The sequence below is a fragment of the Rhinolophus ferrumequinum genome, chromosome 11 (assembly GCF_004115265.2).
Source record: "Rhinolophus ferrumequinum isolate MPI-CBG mRhiFer1 chromosome 11, mRhiFer1_v1.p, whole genome shotgun sequence".
Classification (NCBI taxonomy): domain Eukaryota; kingdom Metazoa; phylum Chordata; class Mammalia; order Chiroptera; family Rhinolophidae; genus Rhinolophus; species Rhinolophus ferrumequinum.
Window position 1 is genome coordinate 14,766,174 of NC_046294.1, and position 15,485 is coordinate 14,781,658.

Genomic DNA, 15,485 nt, shown 5'->3' on the forward strand with positions numbered 1-15,485 from the left:
CCCCGCCGTGCCCCTCTACCCCGGCGCCTCCTCTCCCCCCGCCCTCGTCCCCGCTTTCCCAGCCCCAGTCCCTCTCGCCCGGCTCTCGGGAGCGGCGGGGGCGCGCACGGCGGCGGCGGTAGCGGGCCGGCGGGGCCGCGCGGCGGGCTCCCGCGCGGGCGAGTGTGTCTGGGCCTGGGCGGAGGGATCCCCGGGCTGAGGCGGCGGAGGTGCTGCGGCCCGGGGCCGGGTGGTGAATGGGCTGGTGGTGCTCGCTGCTGCTGCTGAGAGGAGGAGGAGGATGAAGAGTTGGGCTTGTTTGTCTCCCACAGTTTCTCTCCTGCTGCTCTGATTTACCCCCTCCTATTCCGGCCCGGGGCCTGTGTGTGTCCCTCCTGGAGGAGGAGGAGAATCCAGTTCCTCCCCCCACCCCCTCCTCCCCACCCCCCCTTTGCCTGGGGAAGAGGAGGAAAGAAACAGCCCAGAGAGAGAGAGAGAGAGAGAGAGAGAGAGAGAGAGAGAGAGAGAGAGAGGAGAGAGAGAGTGAGTGAGAGAGAGAGAGAGAGGAGAGGAGGAGGAGGAGGAGGGAGAAGGGAACAACCTACCATCTTAACACACTAATATCTAAAAAGTGCGAGAGGCCCAGAGCAGCAGCAGAAGCAGCAGCAGCAGCTCCAGCTTCTTCCCTCCCTCCCCATGAAGAAGAGTTCCCTCCTCCTCCTCCTCCTGCTTCTCCTGCTCAGAGTTCCTGCCTCCAGCTGCCAGGGGGGACAGCCAGCCAGCAGCAGGAGGGTGCAGTATCCCAGCTTTTCCATTCTCTCTTCTCCTCACTCTCCTCTCTCTTTTTTTTTCTTGAGTAGCTCTATTTCCCCTCCCTCCCCCCTTCCCCCTCTCCCTCTCTCTCTGTCTTGTCTCTGGTGTTTGTCTCTGGGAGGAACAGGGGCTGCTTGCTTGGAGTTTGTTGTGGGGGGAGGTAGGGGGAGGGGAGGGGTGTGTGGGAGGGAGGAGGGAAGGGGGGGTGTTCTCGCCAGGACCCCTCAGTCAACTTGAGATTTGAGCAATAACTTCCCCTTTGGGGCGCCCCCCTGCGTGCCCTTCCTATTCCTCCCCCCTAAAAAAAAGACAATGGAAAAACCTTGTCTCCCCCCCCTTCCTCCCCTTCTGCCCTCCACCCCTCCCCAGGATAAATTGGAAGTAAGTTTATGAGCAGCCTCGGGAGCCTGGGCGCTGAGTGCTGGGCCGGAGCGGGTGACAGAGGCGGCGCACTGGGGGTGGCGGGGAGGGGGCGTCACATTGTCCCGGCGGGGGGCCGGGGAGGGGGCCGCCGGCGGGGGCGGGGGGCGCGGAGCCTTGTCCGCCCCCTTCGGCTCTCCCTCGGCCGGGGGATGGTCGCTTTGGCTTTTTCATCACCACCTCCCTCCCCGGGATGCTGTCGGGGGGAAGTTTTTATTATGATTATTTATTTAATTTTTTTTTTTTTGAAAACCATCTTGTTTGGTGACTGAGGGATCTGGTTTAAAAAAAAAAAGCTGCGGCTGCTGACGCTGCCGGGCCCGAGTGTGTGTGTGTGTGTGTGTGTGTGTGTGTGTGTTGGTGCATTTGTCTTGGGTGGCCGGAGCAGCGTTGGGGAAATTCCGCTTATTCTTCTTCTTCTGCAACTTGTTATTCCGGAGAGTCTGCCTGCACCCCTCACCCCGGGGCCGGCCCTCCCGCACTCGCCCCCGCCGCCCGCGGCCGCGGGGCGCCCCCGGGACCCCGCGCGGGCCGGGGCTGGCAGGCCGCTCTGAGAGGGGCCGCGGCCGCCCCTCCCCCGCCCGCGCCCCCGCCGGGGGGAGGGGCGCGCGGAGTGGGACTCTTTCCGTTTGGTCCAGCCCCGTCGTGCACGCAGTTCCCAACACTTCTCGTCATCTTCTCTTTGGTCTCTTTATTCTGCTGAGCGGTGCTGTTAGGATTTCTTTTTTTCCCCTGACCACGTTCGCGATGGTGGGTAGCAGCAAGGTGGCCCTGGTAGGGGAGGGGTTCATATCGAGATTGGGCACCGGGGGAAGAATGTCTCCTTTCAACTTTGTCTGTGGCTTGCACCTCGGGAGAAGGCCACACGCCGGTTGTGGGGTGCAGATGTGCCGAGAGTGATTTCTAAGTAGTTGAGTTGTTGAGATGAGGATACGACTGCTAATGGTAGGCAGGTTTTGTTTTCATTGGTGAATCTGGTGTCATCATATTCCGGTCATATGCTGAAATATTCTTTGTTTAGGTCTTGAAGTAGAGGATCACACTCTGCACGTCCACACTGTGTTGTTTTTAAATGATGTCTCTGCATGTGTGGCTTTCTAGAATTTCAAATGTGAGTTAAGGTCCGGCGGTGTGTGGGCCCCAGCACTGGCCTTGACAGTGAACTTCGTGGCTGTGTTTTGGATTTCAAAGATTTGCCCCATAGCCGGGGAGCAAGTTGTGCATTTTTGTTAGTATAGTTGTCAGGAATGATGCTTTAGCTGGGGACGTTGGAGAAGGAAGAACATTTATATATTCATAATTGATAGTTGAATATTAGAATCAGATTAATTTGGGCTGATGAAAGTTTTTTTTTTTTTTTTTTAAAGCAGTTGTGCACTCTAGGAAGGAAGCCTTTTCATAGGCACACTTTATAGGGGTTCTTTAGGGCGGAGAGCTGGAATATCTCCTTTTATAGAGGATGCTCGTCAACATCTGTAGCTTCATTGAGGGCCTGGTAAAGAGACTGAAATTGGGGCTACGACATCTAAGCGTACTTTTCAGTGTTTATGACGTTTGTTTGTATTTGGTGTTCACTTATGTTTGGGCAGTAAAAATAAATAGGTCAGCTTTTCGTTTGGTTTTGAAGACTAACCCCCTCCCCTTTTTTTTTAAGTTTCACGATTTACTTGGTTTCACAGTGTTGTAGGAAACCGTTACTACATTTTTACTGGAAATACTATTATTCATTTTCATTTTGGTAAGTTCCTATTCTTGTTTTTCTGTCTCCACTTGTGTATGGGATCTACATCGTGGGCTTAAAACGAGCTTATTAGGGGCTATTTAAAGTGTTTGAAGAATGCATTTTAAAAATCACAGGACACACCTTTTGATGGCAAAGAGGGAATTTTTGTGTGCAGTTATGCTCATATTTACTAAAAAATAAAAATCTGTACTTAAGTTCTGTAGATGTATAACTATCCCTAAATGAAGAGCATAGTAATAGTGGAGAAAATTTTCAAAACACAAACTTTTGGCTAACATGTTAAAAATATTCCAGGTGTTTTTCTTTATGTCAGACTTTTGCTTTTGTTAACATTATAGTATTTGCAGTATGACTGGCATTGCTTGGCTGGCCATAATAATCTTTTGCTTGAGTGCTTTTGAAACATAGTTTTTAGATAATTTTGCAAGCTTTGTTTAAGCATTTTACACTTTGGACTCAGGCAGGTCTTTATGGAATTGGGATAGTAATAGATTAAAAAGACTCCTACCTATGCCAGATTTTATTTTTAGGAGGTATAAGTGATGGACGGGCCCTATGTTTTTTAGCTTTGAAGGGTCCATCGTTTTCCCCATTCAGTCACTGAAGAAGCTGCCTTAGAAATACTCTTCTTCTGCTTACATGAAGAGCTCTAATTGCCATCCAGCAGGAGGTGCTACAGCAAGATAAAGCAAACTGAATTTTCAGGATCTTGCTGCTTATTACAGCTCACTTAGCTTCAACTAAGCAACAGGATTAACACCTTAAAGTTCCAGAGAGATTTGAGTAAGTCCATGTAAAAATTACGTTAATAAGTTACATTTGCTATTTGAAACTGAAATCTTTGAATGCTTTTTACCTTCTTACAATATTATACAAAGTTGATTTGTTATTGTGGATAGCTTATGGGTGCTTGCTTAGGTACAGAGTGATACAGAATTATTTTATTTTGAAGAGGAGTTGGTTTTGTGTTGGTGAGTGGGGTGTTGAACACATTTTAAAAAAATTGTGAGGAATGGCTATAAACGAAAGTATTTTGTATGACTTGGGACTTTAGGTTTTGTGGTCATCCCTATAGTATTAATACAAATAGGATATAGAGTACTTAAGATTTTAGAAAGATACTGTGTGGGGAAAATTTGAGACTTTTTGTGTTGATTTTTTTCTTGAATCTATGGATAGTGATCCTAATAGATAAATTATTAGGCACTCAACTTTATAAATATATATTGTCGATGTATTTGAGTTGGCCTCCAAAAACTGAGATTCTTGAACTATAAATAAAGTTACATCGGTGGGAATAGGTCACTGCTGATATGTCCATTAGTAACACTTAACAATACTCCATAAAAATAAAAGTAGTTTCATACTGTGTTTCCCCGAAAGTAAGACCTAGCTGGACAATCAGCTCTAATGTGTCTTTTGAAGCAAAAATTAATGTAAGACCCAGTATTATATTGTATTATATTATATTATACCTGGTCTTATACTGTATTATATAAGACGGGGTCTTATATACGACCCGGTCTTACAGGAAAATAAGACCGGGTCTTATATTAATTTTTGCTCCAAAAAACGCATTAGAGCTGATTGTCTGGCTAGGTCTTATTTTTGGGGAAACACAGTAGCATTTACAGCACATGGTTGTTTGAAACTCCTGTTAGTGTTAGGTGAATTGGTTTATCACTGGAAATATGCTACTGTGGTGGCTTGTAAAGTTTTATATCAAAGTTTAAAAACTTAGAATGTGTAGAGAGTTTGATGAACCTGCTTTGAACTTTGTCTGTTTTCTAGGCATAAGGTTGTACTTTTTACTCAGTAAGATGAAATGAGATTATAACATGTGAAAGTTCTTTGTAAATTGTCAGAAGCCATGCAGATGTTAAGTTGTTGAGATAGGGTAACCAATTAATACATGGACAGAAGCGTCTGTCTTTAAAATGCTATCTTTTGGGAAGTGAGTGCATAAAAAGTGCACCCTGAACACCTTATGATTTTTTTCTTTTTTAAATACTGCTGTGGTTACCAAAAAGCTCTTTGTTACAGTTTTGAAGCTTTGTTTAAAAATGCTGCCTAGGCAGTTTCTCATAATTCAAGAAAAAGATCATTTTTCATTTTGTAGATCTTGTGAGATGTGTATCCCCTATTAGTTTTTCTTCATTTCTCCATTGATGTGATAGTAGTTGATTTTAGTGAATATTTAAATTTCTAGATTCTTCTATAGACTCTTATTTTACACACATAGTAACAGATGTCATGGTTAAGGTTTTGATTGTTTTGATTGATTCTGCTAACTTTCTGAAAAATTCCAACTAAAGCTTTCAGACTTCTTTCAAAGTGAAGATGTATATCTGTTTGCATTAGTATTAGGTACATGTGTATATCTTTTTTTTTCTGTGTTAGAGGGATTCATGAGGAAATGACTAGTCAAATCTAGAGGAGTACACTGAAATATTTTTGTGTAAAAATAGCCCAAAAGTTTGAAACTCAGAGCCTTGAGTTGTGACTTTCTTAACAGACTCTGCTCACGATTTTAGACCAAAATAAAATACAATACAATAAAATATGTGTTTATGAGCATATCATAAGGTGTAGTATCTTAAATTTTAGAAGTGGTTGTTTTTTGTGAAATAGCCCCAATTAGTAATTAAATATAGAAACTTGCTTCTGTGAAGAGTGAGAAAAACATTTAACTGTTTAGATAAAAATGAAACCTTTCAGGGTAATACTAAGTTTTGCATCCCACAGACAGTGAATACTAAGGCTTTTCTTGAGGAAATACTGAAGTTAAGGTTATATTAATGTGCTTTTAAATTTTTTTGTATCCTTAGTATCTTATTGCTGAAGGCTTTTGTATTTAATTACTATTCAAAGGAGAAAAGGAAGAGATTAAAGTTTTAGGTCTCTAACCTTTGACAGAATTTTTTTATATCTGTATTCAGAGCTGATTTCTTGAAACATGTTTGAATCTTCATATTAATCTGTGCTGGGAAATATTAATGATTTATGTTAATGTCTCAGGAACTTTTATACATACATTTTTTTGGAGGCTCTAAATGTTCTTAAGGAGCATAGCAATATATTCTGATCACTTTAACTTTACCAGGTGTGCATTTTTGCTGCTTTGAGATTATTTTTTAAAAGAGGTAATTTGTTAACACTGCATTAAATTTATTATAGATAATTATTTCTTAAATAGCATATGTTTTCTTCTTTGTGTGTATATACTATTGTGTGGACATACTATTTTGTAGGCTTGCATGTAATACTTATTTGTGTATCAAATTTTTGAACAGTTATGTTTTGTAATTATGTTGAAATAGACTTACAAGAATAATTTTTATATTACTTGTCTATCAATTCAGCCTTAAACTAGGGTGGTGGTGAACTATTCTCTTTTAGAGATAGTATGTGAGGTTCAGTCAACCTTTGGGCTTTTCTAAAACAACTGCCTTACTTACACTAGACACTTGTTTGGCACTTTGAATGCCCCTCCACTTTTCTCCCTGCAATACACTGCAAGCCCCCTCCCACTTTTACAAACAAAAAATAGTGAGCAGGTCTTGTTGATGGAAACTATTCTTTCCTATATTTTGGGATCACCTACAGAAATGATTTTCTGCTTTTAAGTAGACAAAAAAGTGAACTGGTAATATGGAGATAGGAAGGGGATGGGCCCTAACAGGTTGATCTAGGTTTTATTTTGACTCTGTCTGTGGGCCTAGGGGAGAAAAATAACTTAAACATAGAAGCCAAAAAGATGGGTTTTGTTTTATTGTTTTGGCTGCATTGAGAATACAAACTGTCAGTACTTGAGGAGACGGAGCAGCAGAAAGGAATTGATTTTTTCTACTGCAGATCCAAGTATTGTTAACCATGTGTATCTCTAAAGCAGCACACTTACAAATCAAACTGTAGTTGATTCTTTCACTCAATTAACAGTGAAAACCCTAAACTATTTTTTTTTTAATTTTAAATAAGTGCCAAAAACTTCAGTGTAATGACAATAATTTCCTGATAAAAGTGGGTGATAGTAACCATGGCAACTGCTATCTCTGGTCTTATGGACAGTATATTGTATTGATGAAGCTTCAGACGCTGTAGTAGCCTGTCACTTTTATGCTGAAATGTAGTAGCATGTGTTGCAGGTGATTTTTAGCTGGATTGTGTTAAATTTGTTTGCCAGCTTATCTTCCCTTGTTAGGAATTTCTTGGACTGTATTCCACAGCATGTTTGTGAAGGTGCTGTTGCCTGAAAATAATCCACCACCTGTGTTAGGCCTCCTGATGCAGATTGCACATAGTTCTTTCCCAGCCTCCTCCTTCAGTCTTACAGAATCTAACAGGGGTGTGTGTAGAAACAGTATATACATAAATTGCAGCTTCAAGTTCTCTGTTTGGGTTTGGACATGTTATTGATAGCAAAAAAAAAAATCCCTGTGTTTTTGGAAGAGGTCAGTAGATGAGAGAAATGGGTCTGTAGTTGGAATACATTTTTCTAAGTGTTCTTTTCAGACATGTGTGGGGGAAACGAAAGGTAAGAGTGGAGGGCATAAATTTTGAGAAGGACTTGACAAAATAGGAACTTAAGTATTACTGTGTTTTTTTGTATGTAATGTTGTTTTGTGTATTGTATTACTATAAAAATATATTTCCTAGTGGGCAGTATTAGCGTATGGGAAATGTTTTCTTATGATAATTTTCTTTTAAAAAACTTATTTATAAAACAATTTGAAAGACTGCTAAGAGAAAAACCTGGTAAAACAATTAAAAATGTTTGAGGGGTGGGGAGGGTATGGATAGAGAGCTTTGAAACTGATCCAACCAAACTTTAAGAGAATTGTTTTTAAAATTATGTTTTTAAATACAATTTTAAAATTATATCAAATCTTTCTGCTTTCTAAGCATTTTTTATATGCTTATCCTGTATAAGTTTCTTCTAATGTGAAAATGTTGATCTAAATATTGATTCCCCCCCCCCCCCATTATGTGCTAAAGAAACTCTCCAGAGCAGACAGCAAACAAATTAGATCTGAATTTGATTATGATCTGATAATAAGACTTATTCAAATTGTGCTAGGTAGTTCAGACTTTCTTGAAACTTACAATCTGGTAGGGTGAAGTGGTTTACTTACTACAAGTCCCAGGATGCATTGTGATTTTTTTTTTTTTTTTTGCTTAACTCCAGATTGCATGCTGGGACCTGTAGTAGATTTATACAGCACAGGGAATCCTTCCCTCTTGTCTACTCCATTTTATACATAGCTTCTCAAATCTCTTAAGAACTTTCTGCTAAGTAAAGTTTGATTGCTAATATCATGATTATTATGTTCCTGATATCCTAAAGTGAATCTTCAGGAACACCTTTGTGTTTTAATTTACCTTAGATTAGTTTCTTGTGTTTTTAATCAGTTACACCAAGATTTGTATGTAAAATAACGTATGTGTGTGTATATATATTCAAAACTTGACTTAGAAATTGCAAATTTTTTGTCTGTGATGATAGAGGTCTTTTTATAATTACATCATTATTGATTGCTAGTATGGGCATTAGAAGCCTATTATTGTAGGGCTTGATACGTATATGGTGTTCTCTTTTATTTGAATGGAGATAGTTTATTCAGTGTTTAAAGTTGGATGGAAGGATTTTTTGTGTGTGTGCCAACATTTAAGTTCAGAGTGTTTTGGTTCTTCTGTAATAACTGTCAACATCTTGAATCACCGTATTCTTTAAATGGAAGATAGATTTTTGAAAATAAATTTAGTTTTAGTGTAAATTTAATACTTAAAGGTGTAGCGTGAAAGGTGGAGAAATTTAATAATTTGCTTGTATTCTCATTTATAAAATTTAAATTTCTGTCCTGAAGGTTCAGTGCTTTACTTTATTAACTAATATCAGTGTCGTTGCAGGGACTAAATGTTAAAATTTGTGACAGTGCCTCTAACAGTGCGTGGCACATAATAAAGGCTCAGTAAATGTTTAGAATTTGCAGCAGCAGCGGTAGTAGTGTTTATTGTTATTTTAAAAAATAGGATACTTCACATTTTTTCTTCTCTCTTTATTATTTAATCAGAAGCCCAGGCTGTTCTAACAAGACCTTGAGATTTCTGGCCTATGGTAATGATGTGGCAATTCCTTAGAATTTTTTGCTGTAAATAAAATATCTTTGCACATCATTTTCTCCCTAAGTGATAAATATATGCCCAAAGTAGACAACCAGCCAGTAGCAGCATTTTGACCGGATTCAGCTCTGCCTATTAATTACTCCTTGCCACTGTACCAGAGCCTTTGGTTGACTTTCGAAAGTTCAAAAGACAATGAAAATTTCTCTGTTCATGATGTTTGCACTGGTAGCATATCCAGACTAGTTGATTAATGAAAATAAGATGCTACAAAATGTTCTTTGCATCACAGGGTTTGTAAATGTGGAAAAATTCTGTTGTGTTTTGAAACATGAACCAATCTATCACCACAGTTCAGTGTTACCGGATTGATTGGAAGCCAGTGAGCAGCCCCAGAAAGAAAATGTAGTTTCAGGTCTGTGAGTTGCACTTAAAATGTTAGGTTAAAAGAAATCATAAGCCTTTACATTAGTTTTCTCTTTTAGGACACTCTAAATTCTTTTAGGCTCTAAAAAATATGTAGGGTATTTTTATCTGCATGGCTGGTCCCTTTTAGCTTTTTGAGAAGAGAAAGGGACACCTGGGAATATTGAAAAAAGTAAGCAGAAGTTGCGATGTATTAGTTTTGAGTGTATGCAGAATCAAGGAAGTGTCTTTCCTACCTTCTTGGCCAATATATACTCCAGCTTTTTCCTTTGTGCAGAGTTCCTCAGATATTATTGCTGAGGGCTGCTGTGTTTATTTAAGAAAACTCTGTCTTTAGTAGTAATTAGTTTAAGTACTTGTTTACACAACACACCAACCCACTGTAATACTAACCTTTTTTCCCTTGTAAATATGAACTGAAATTTGTTAATATTTGTATATTAGACATTAAATAGATTTTTTTTAGACCTGTCAAAATTTATGTATCTGGTCTGATGTGTTTCCACATTGTGAAAGGTTTTATTTATTTTTTATTAACTTGTGTTTTCAAGACCTAATATTAAAATGAAATAAATTCAGTAGTTACAAAGAAGTTAAATACAAAGGGCTAAATAGGAGGGGAGAATGGTTTCTGGTATTAATTGGCCAATGCAGGAAATATCAGGTTTGCATGAATTCCCCTTATCTACATTTTATAGTTACATGCATTTGTGTAATTCCTGAAATACTAAAGTTAGAAATAAGAAAAGGAAATGAGAGTAAAACTGGCAGACGTGTAATTCCCTATAGAGTCTTTTGACTCACCTAAATTACTGAGCACAATTTTCTGCCTTTTTTTTAAATGAAATGTCCCAGGCCAATATAAATGAAACAGTTGTGATGATATCAAAAGACCTGGCTGTAAGACCAGTCCTGTCACTAGCTGTGCACTCTTGGGAAATTCAGCCTTGCCGAGCTTTAGTTTTCCCAGTGGTAAAATGGGCATAATAGTAAAAGCCTGCTTGACTATGCTGTTAAAAGGAATAGATGAGGTAGTACTCATGAATGTACTTTATAGACTACAGTAGTATATAAATTGAGTTTTTAATCACTAATAGACGGCTGGGTTTTAAGATATTTGTTTATGTCATGTTAATAATGTTAATATTTCTAAAAATTTAAATATATGAGTTAGAGTCATAATTTGTGACCTGGACACCCCGTCACCACCACCACCACCATGGCAAATAGACAAGCTCTTAACATGTGTTTACAGCATAGTTCTTGATAGTATGTGCTGATGAATTTGTGTGTGTGTATATGCCTATATGTACATACAAATATCATAAATGTATTGGTGTGTTGTGGTAATGAAAAGTTTTAATTATGGGATTTCATGTTGAAAATATTTCTGTGTGTTAATGTACAAACGAGAGAAATGGCATAGACAGATATAAGACTTTAAATGTTTGGCAAGCTGTGAACAGTTTTCGTAACTTAAGGTTATCTATTGTTATAACATTAATAATAACACTAAGTTCACATTCACTGAGTATTTTATTATGTATAGTCCTAAGTATTTTTACATATAGGATCACATTTAATTTTAATCCTCACAGCAGTATTCTGAGGATTTACTATTACTGCCTTACCCCTATTTTACAGATGAAAAAATGAAGGCTTCCCTGGAATCACAAAGGTAGCAAATGATACAACCTAAATTTAAGTCCAGGTTTGATTCCAGAGCCTCTCGTATTAAGTGTCCATAATACTATGCTAAACTGTGTAATTCCATAGAAAGTGAATTACTGAAGAAGTTTTCAGTTTACTGAAATGCCCATAGCGATGAGGTATCATTTTGAGAGTGTTGCATGTTGATTTTGATTCGGGTTAGGTTGAATTATTTTGGAAATAGCAAGCATTGGAATGGAATGGAAATGAAGGCATTTGGGATATGCCCATCAGTGCCTGCCGGTGAGAGTGGGGTCTAATACCTTTTTCTTAAAGCTTGGACGTTGGGCACGTTAGCGTGGTTATTTTACACATTTTCTTAGTAGGTGCAATATGTAGTTTACATTTGCTATTTCAATTAGTCCTTATGTAGCTATCAACATTTTTGAAGATTTGATGACAAGTATCCTTTCTTTTAAAAAATACAAAGGCGGTGCATTTGAGTTATGAAAGTAATTCTAGCACTATAGATATGTATAAAGTAGAAAAGTAAAATTATCTATTCCCATTCTCCTTTTAAACTTTCCCGTGTAGTTCAATATGTATAATATATGTAAATATTTACAAAAAATAGAATTATACCATAATACCCTCTTGAAATTTACTTTTTTTTTTCCAAGTGGCTATTTTAAAAATTTGCTATTTTTAAAAATAAGGCTCAGGTGGGAAGTGGGAGTGAGGTTGGAAGGAGAGAGGTGGGTAAGATTTTTGCATTGAAATTATAAACCTAATACCCTAGAATGATTATTACCTATGGGCTAAAAGCATTCTAAGTACTTTTTACTTGTGCCTAATGCCTTAGAGATAGTCATTGTTATTTTTAAAACTTTAAAAAATGTTAACCAATTTAAAATGACAACATTGTTTTCTGTCCTGCGCAAGTAATTTAGGAGACATCATTTTCAGAATTAAATTCTGCTATTTTATTCCGGTAGCTACTTATAAAGAGATTTGGTTTCAGATAACTTTTTTTTTTTTAAACTGGTGGTCTCTCTTCTTGGTTGTTAGGAGACATTCATTCAGTATTTACAAAGTAAAAATAGGGTTTCAAACCAAGAAAATCCTTGTAACATTGTAATTAATAGAAACTCAAACCAGTATTGCTTCATCAGCATACAAGTACCCTGCATAGGAATTAGTACTGGCACATCTGCATTTGAGCAGTGTTGCCTGACCTCGCCCCGGTCCCTATCCTTACTCAATCATCACCAGACGCTGTACTGGTAACCCAGCATTTTTTAAAACAGTAAAAAAAAGAAAAGGGAAATTATTGGATGTGCCAATAATTTATCAAGGGTTGACAATTTTTTTTTCTGGCATTATATAAAAAAAGCATACTGGAGGCCTAATAGTTTACATTAAATATAATCTTTGATTCTGGCTTTGAGAGTTTTAATTTGTTGGTATAAGGTTATTAGTCATAATTCACCTTTGTAATTTTTAAATTAAAAATTTTTATTTCATAGTTAATAACTTTTTCTTTATAGAAGTTTTTTTAAAAAAAGCCTTTCTAATACTAGAATGCACTCATTGTATCTAAGGTGCTCTATGCTTCTTTAGACCCAACTTAAGTGAAGTGCTGGAGCTGGCCTTAAAATTCTAAGAATTGGATTTGGTAGCGCGTAACAGTTTATTTAAACTATAGCATAGTTAAAGTTTTAACAAGCCAAGTTAAGAGTATTTCTCGTTGGTAGCATTCATGTATGCTTTTCATTTTGTATGGCTCAGACCATGCCGTAAAGTATTTTATTATTTCTCATAATAGTCTTATAAATGTATAAAGGGCTCAGTTCATGTCATGGATGGTAAGACTGAGGCGGAGACAAGAATTTGAGTAAGTTAATGTCAGAGCCTAATTTTCCTGATTCTCTGATTTTAGTTTCTGTCTCCTTAACCTGTAGTCTCCAAATTTTTAAACATTATGGCTATCTGTCAATGTATGTTTATATATACTTTTCTGAACCTAGTATTTTATGTATGTTATAGAATGTACAGGAAATTTGAAATTTAAAAAAGGATGAGATTTTAAAATACAAGTTGTAATAATTTCTTCCCATGGCCTCCTTCCTTCCCCAGGGTAGGTGAACCCACGTAGAGACTAGTGCTTTAGATAGGCCATTTTTCTGCAGAAGAGGAAACCATGGGGACACCTGAAGGACAGTTGATTGATACAAGGTGTGGGCCTTTCAAGTTGGAGTGATCTTTCGCAGCTTTTGAATTTTAAAGATGGAGAGTAAGGGCCTTGAGAGAGGTGGGCTTAAGAGACAGAAATATAAGCCTTATGTGTTTTCTTCCGAGTTGACCAAAGGGGGAGAAATAAAGGCTGCCTACCCGGACAGCTCCTACTCCCACTATGGAGATGGCAGTGCCTTTTTCTGCTGTTGTTAGGCAGTTTATAGAATGCAGGATAGCTTGGTAAGCGTCTTCTCTGTGCCTGATATGACGTAACATTGTGGAGTATGCAGCACGCATGTTAAGTACAAGTGGTTGTATTTGGCTTTTTGCTGCAGCATTTTTGAGGATGTCTTAAAAAGCAATTATCACTCGATAGAGTTGGATATGTGAAAATGATAGAAATCATCATTTCATGGAAACCAAACTTTGTAACTTGAATTATTCTATTTAGTATTTGTTTACTTCTCTTCCTCCCCCCCTCCCCGTCTCCCCCCCTCCCCCAATACCTCAGAGCAGAATTCTTTTTCTGAAAGGAACAGATGCTGTTAACTTATCAGGACCTGATACTAAAAAGCCTACAAAAATCTTTGTGCTGCTTATTTTCTTTATTTAATCTATATGCAAAGCATATTGTAATTATTGCTGTTAGAGGGTTTTAAGCTAATGGTTCCTTCCCACCCTTTTTGTGCTTGGGGAGATAGATTAAGAATGCCAAATTGGCAAGTTGGTATAAAGAAATAATGACCACTGAAATAAAACAGGAGTTCAAATCAAAAGCAAACCAGATACAATGTAGAATGAAAATATCTTTTAGTAAAATGTTAGCATGCTGTACTTGGAACAGATGCCACATTAATTCAAAAGAGAGCCCAGAAAATGTGGCAACTTTACGATGTCAATGGAGGGAGCTGCAATAGTTCCTGTTCTCATTGTGTCAAGTTCTCAGTACCTCTAGGTCCAGTCCTGTTCTTCTGTATATTTATTTTCTGTATTTGTTACATGTTAGTATAAAACTATTAACTTTGTGCTTAATATTTTTATGTAATTAAATACATTGTTATTCTAATAGACATTAGAGTGAAAAGCCTAATGACTTGTAATACAACAGTAATGATTCTTGTTTTAAATATGCATATCAAGATATGCAGACTCTGAAGCAAAAATGGACTTTTTTCTGCACCCTTCAAGGCACATTTATGATAATAAGGTAATTTAAGAATTGAGTCTTTCAAAGAGGCCTAGTCGTTTTTGAATGTAGGATTTGGCCAGGTTACAAAACTATGAGAATTTTCCATTTTTTTCCTCATTTAAATTTGTAGTTATCATTGGACATTTGTTATGATTTTTAAGTAGCTTAGATTCATTCATTCCTTTTATGGTGGTTTTTTTTTTTTTTTAATGGTGTTTGGGAAGAAGAAGAAAGGGTGATGGAAGGGTACTATACACACTTGGATACTTCCAGAGTGACATTCATTTTATAGAAGATTGTACTGGGACATCTCTGAATGGCCTGTTTCTTGCAGTGCATGGTTAGTGTGGGTCTGAGTGTGGAGAGAGATGGGCTAGGGGCTCTTAACCAGATTTACAGTGTGCCACTTCCTGAACAGTGTAATGATCTAATCACCAGGGGCATATCCTGTGTGCCTGTAAAGTCTGGTGCGCATGCTTAGAAAAGCACTACAGTTTTCTCTCAATTAGTCAAAGTATGAAGGCTTACAATTTTAGTAATTTTGTTGAAAAGGTTAAAAGTTCTGTTTTCATGCAGTTCAGGTGAAGGAAAGTTTTTAGCATGGCAGTAGAGCACAGTATTGGCACTGGAGCTGGAGCCAGTCTGCATGGGCTCAAATCCTGCCTTTGCCCTCCCTGTATTATCTCTGACCATGGCCAAATCAGTTCACCCTTTGTGTCTCTGCCTCAGTTTCTTTATCTGTAAAATATGAATAAATCATAATGCCCATCTTCAAAGATTGTTATGAGAAATAAATTAATGTGTTAACTGTGAGAAGTTCCTGACACATTGTAAGTGCTAAATGAATGGTAGCTGTTATTAGGTGTTATTACTTACTTTTAATTCTGGACTCCTGCCTTCTCTTCTCAA

The 15,485-nt window shown here is 38.0% G+C and overlaps 1 protein-coding gene across 1 annotated transcript in view; it reads left to right on the forward strand.

The window, feature by feature from the left end:
- Positions 1-221: 221 nt before the first annotated feature.
- The window catches only part of PHF21A (PHD finger protein 21A), a 161,569-nt gene continuing 146,305 nt past the window's right edge, over positions 222-15,485 (forward strand). Inside the window, 1 exon segment of the mRNA XM_033119610.1 lies at positions 222-771. The gene's annotated coding sequence lies outside the window, so the exon portion shown is untranslated.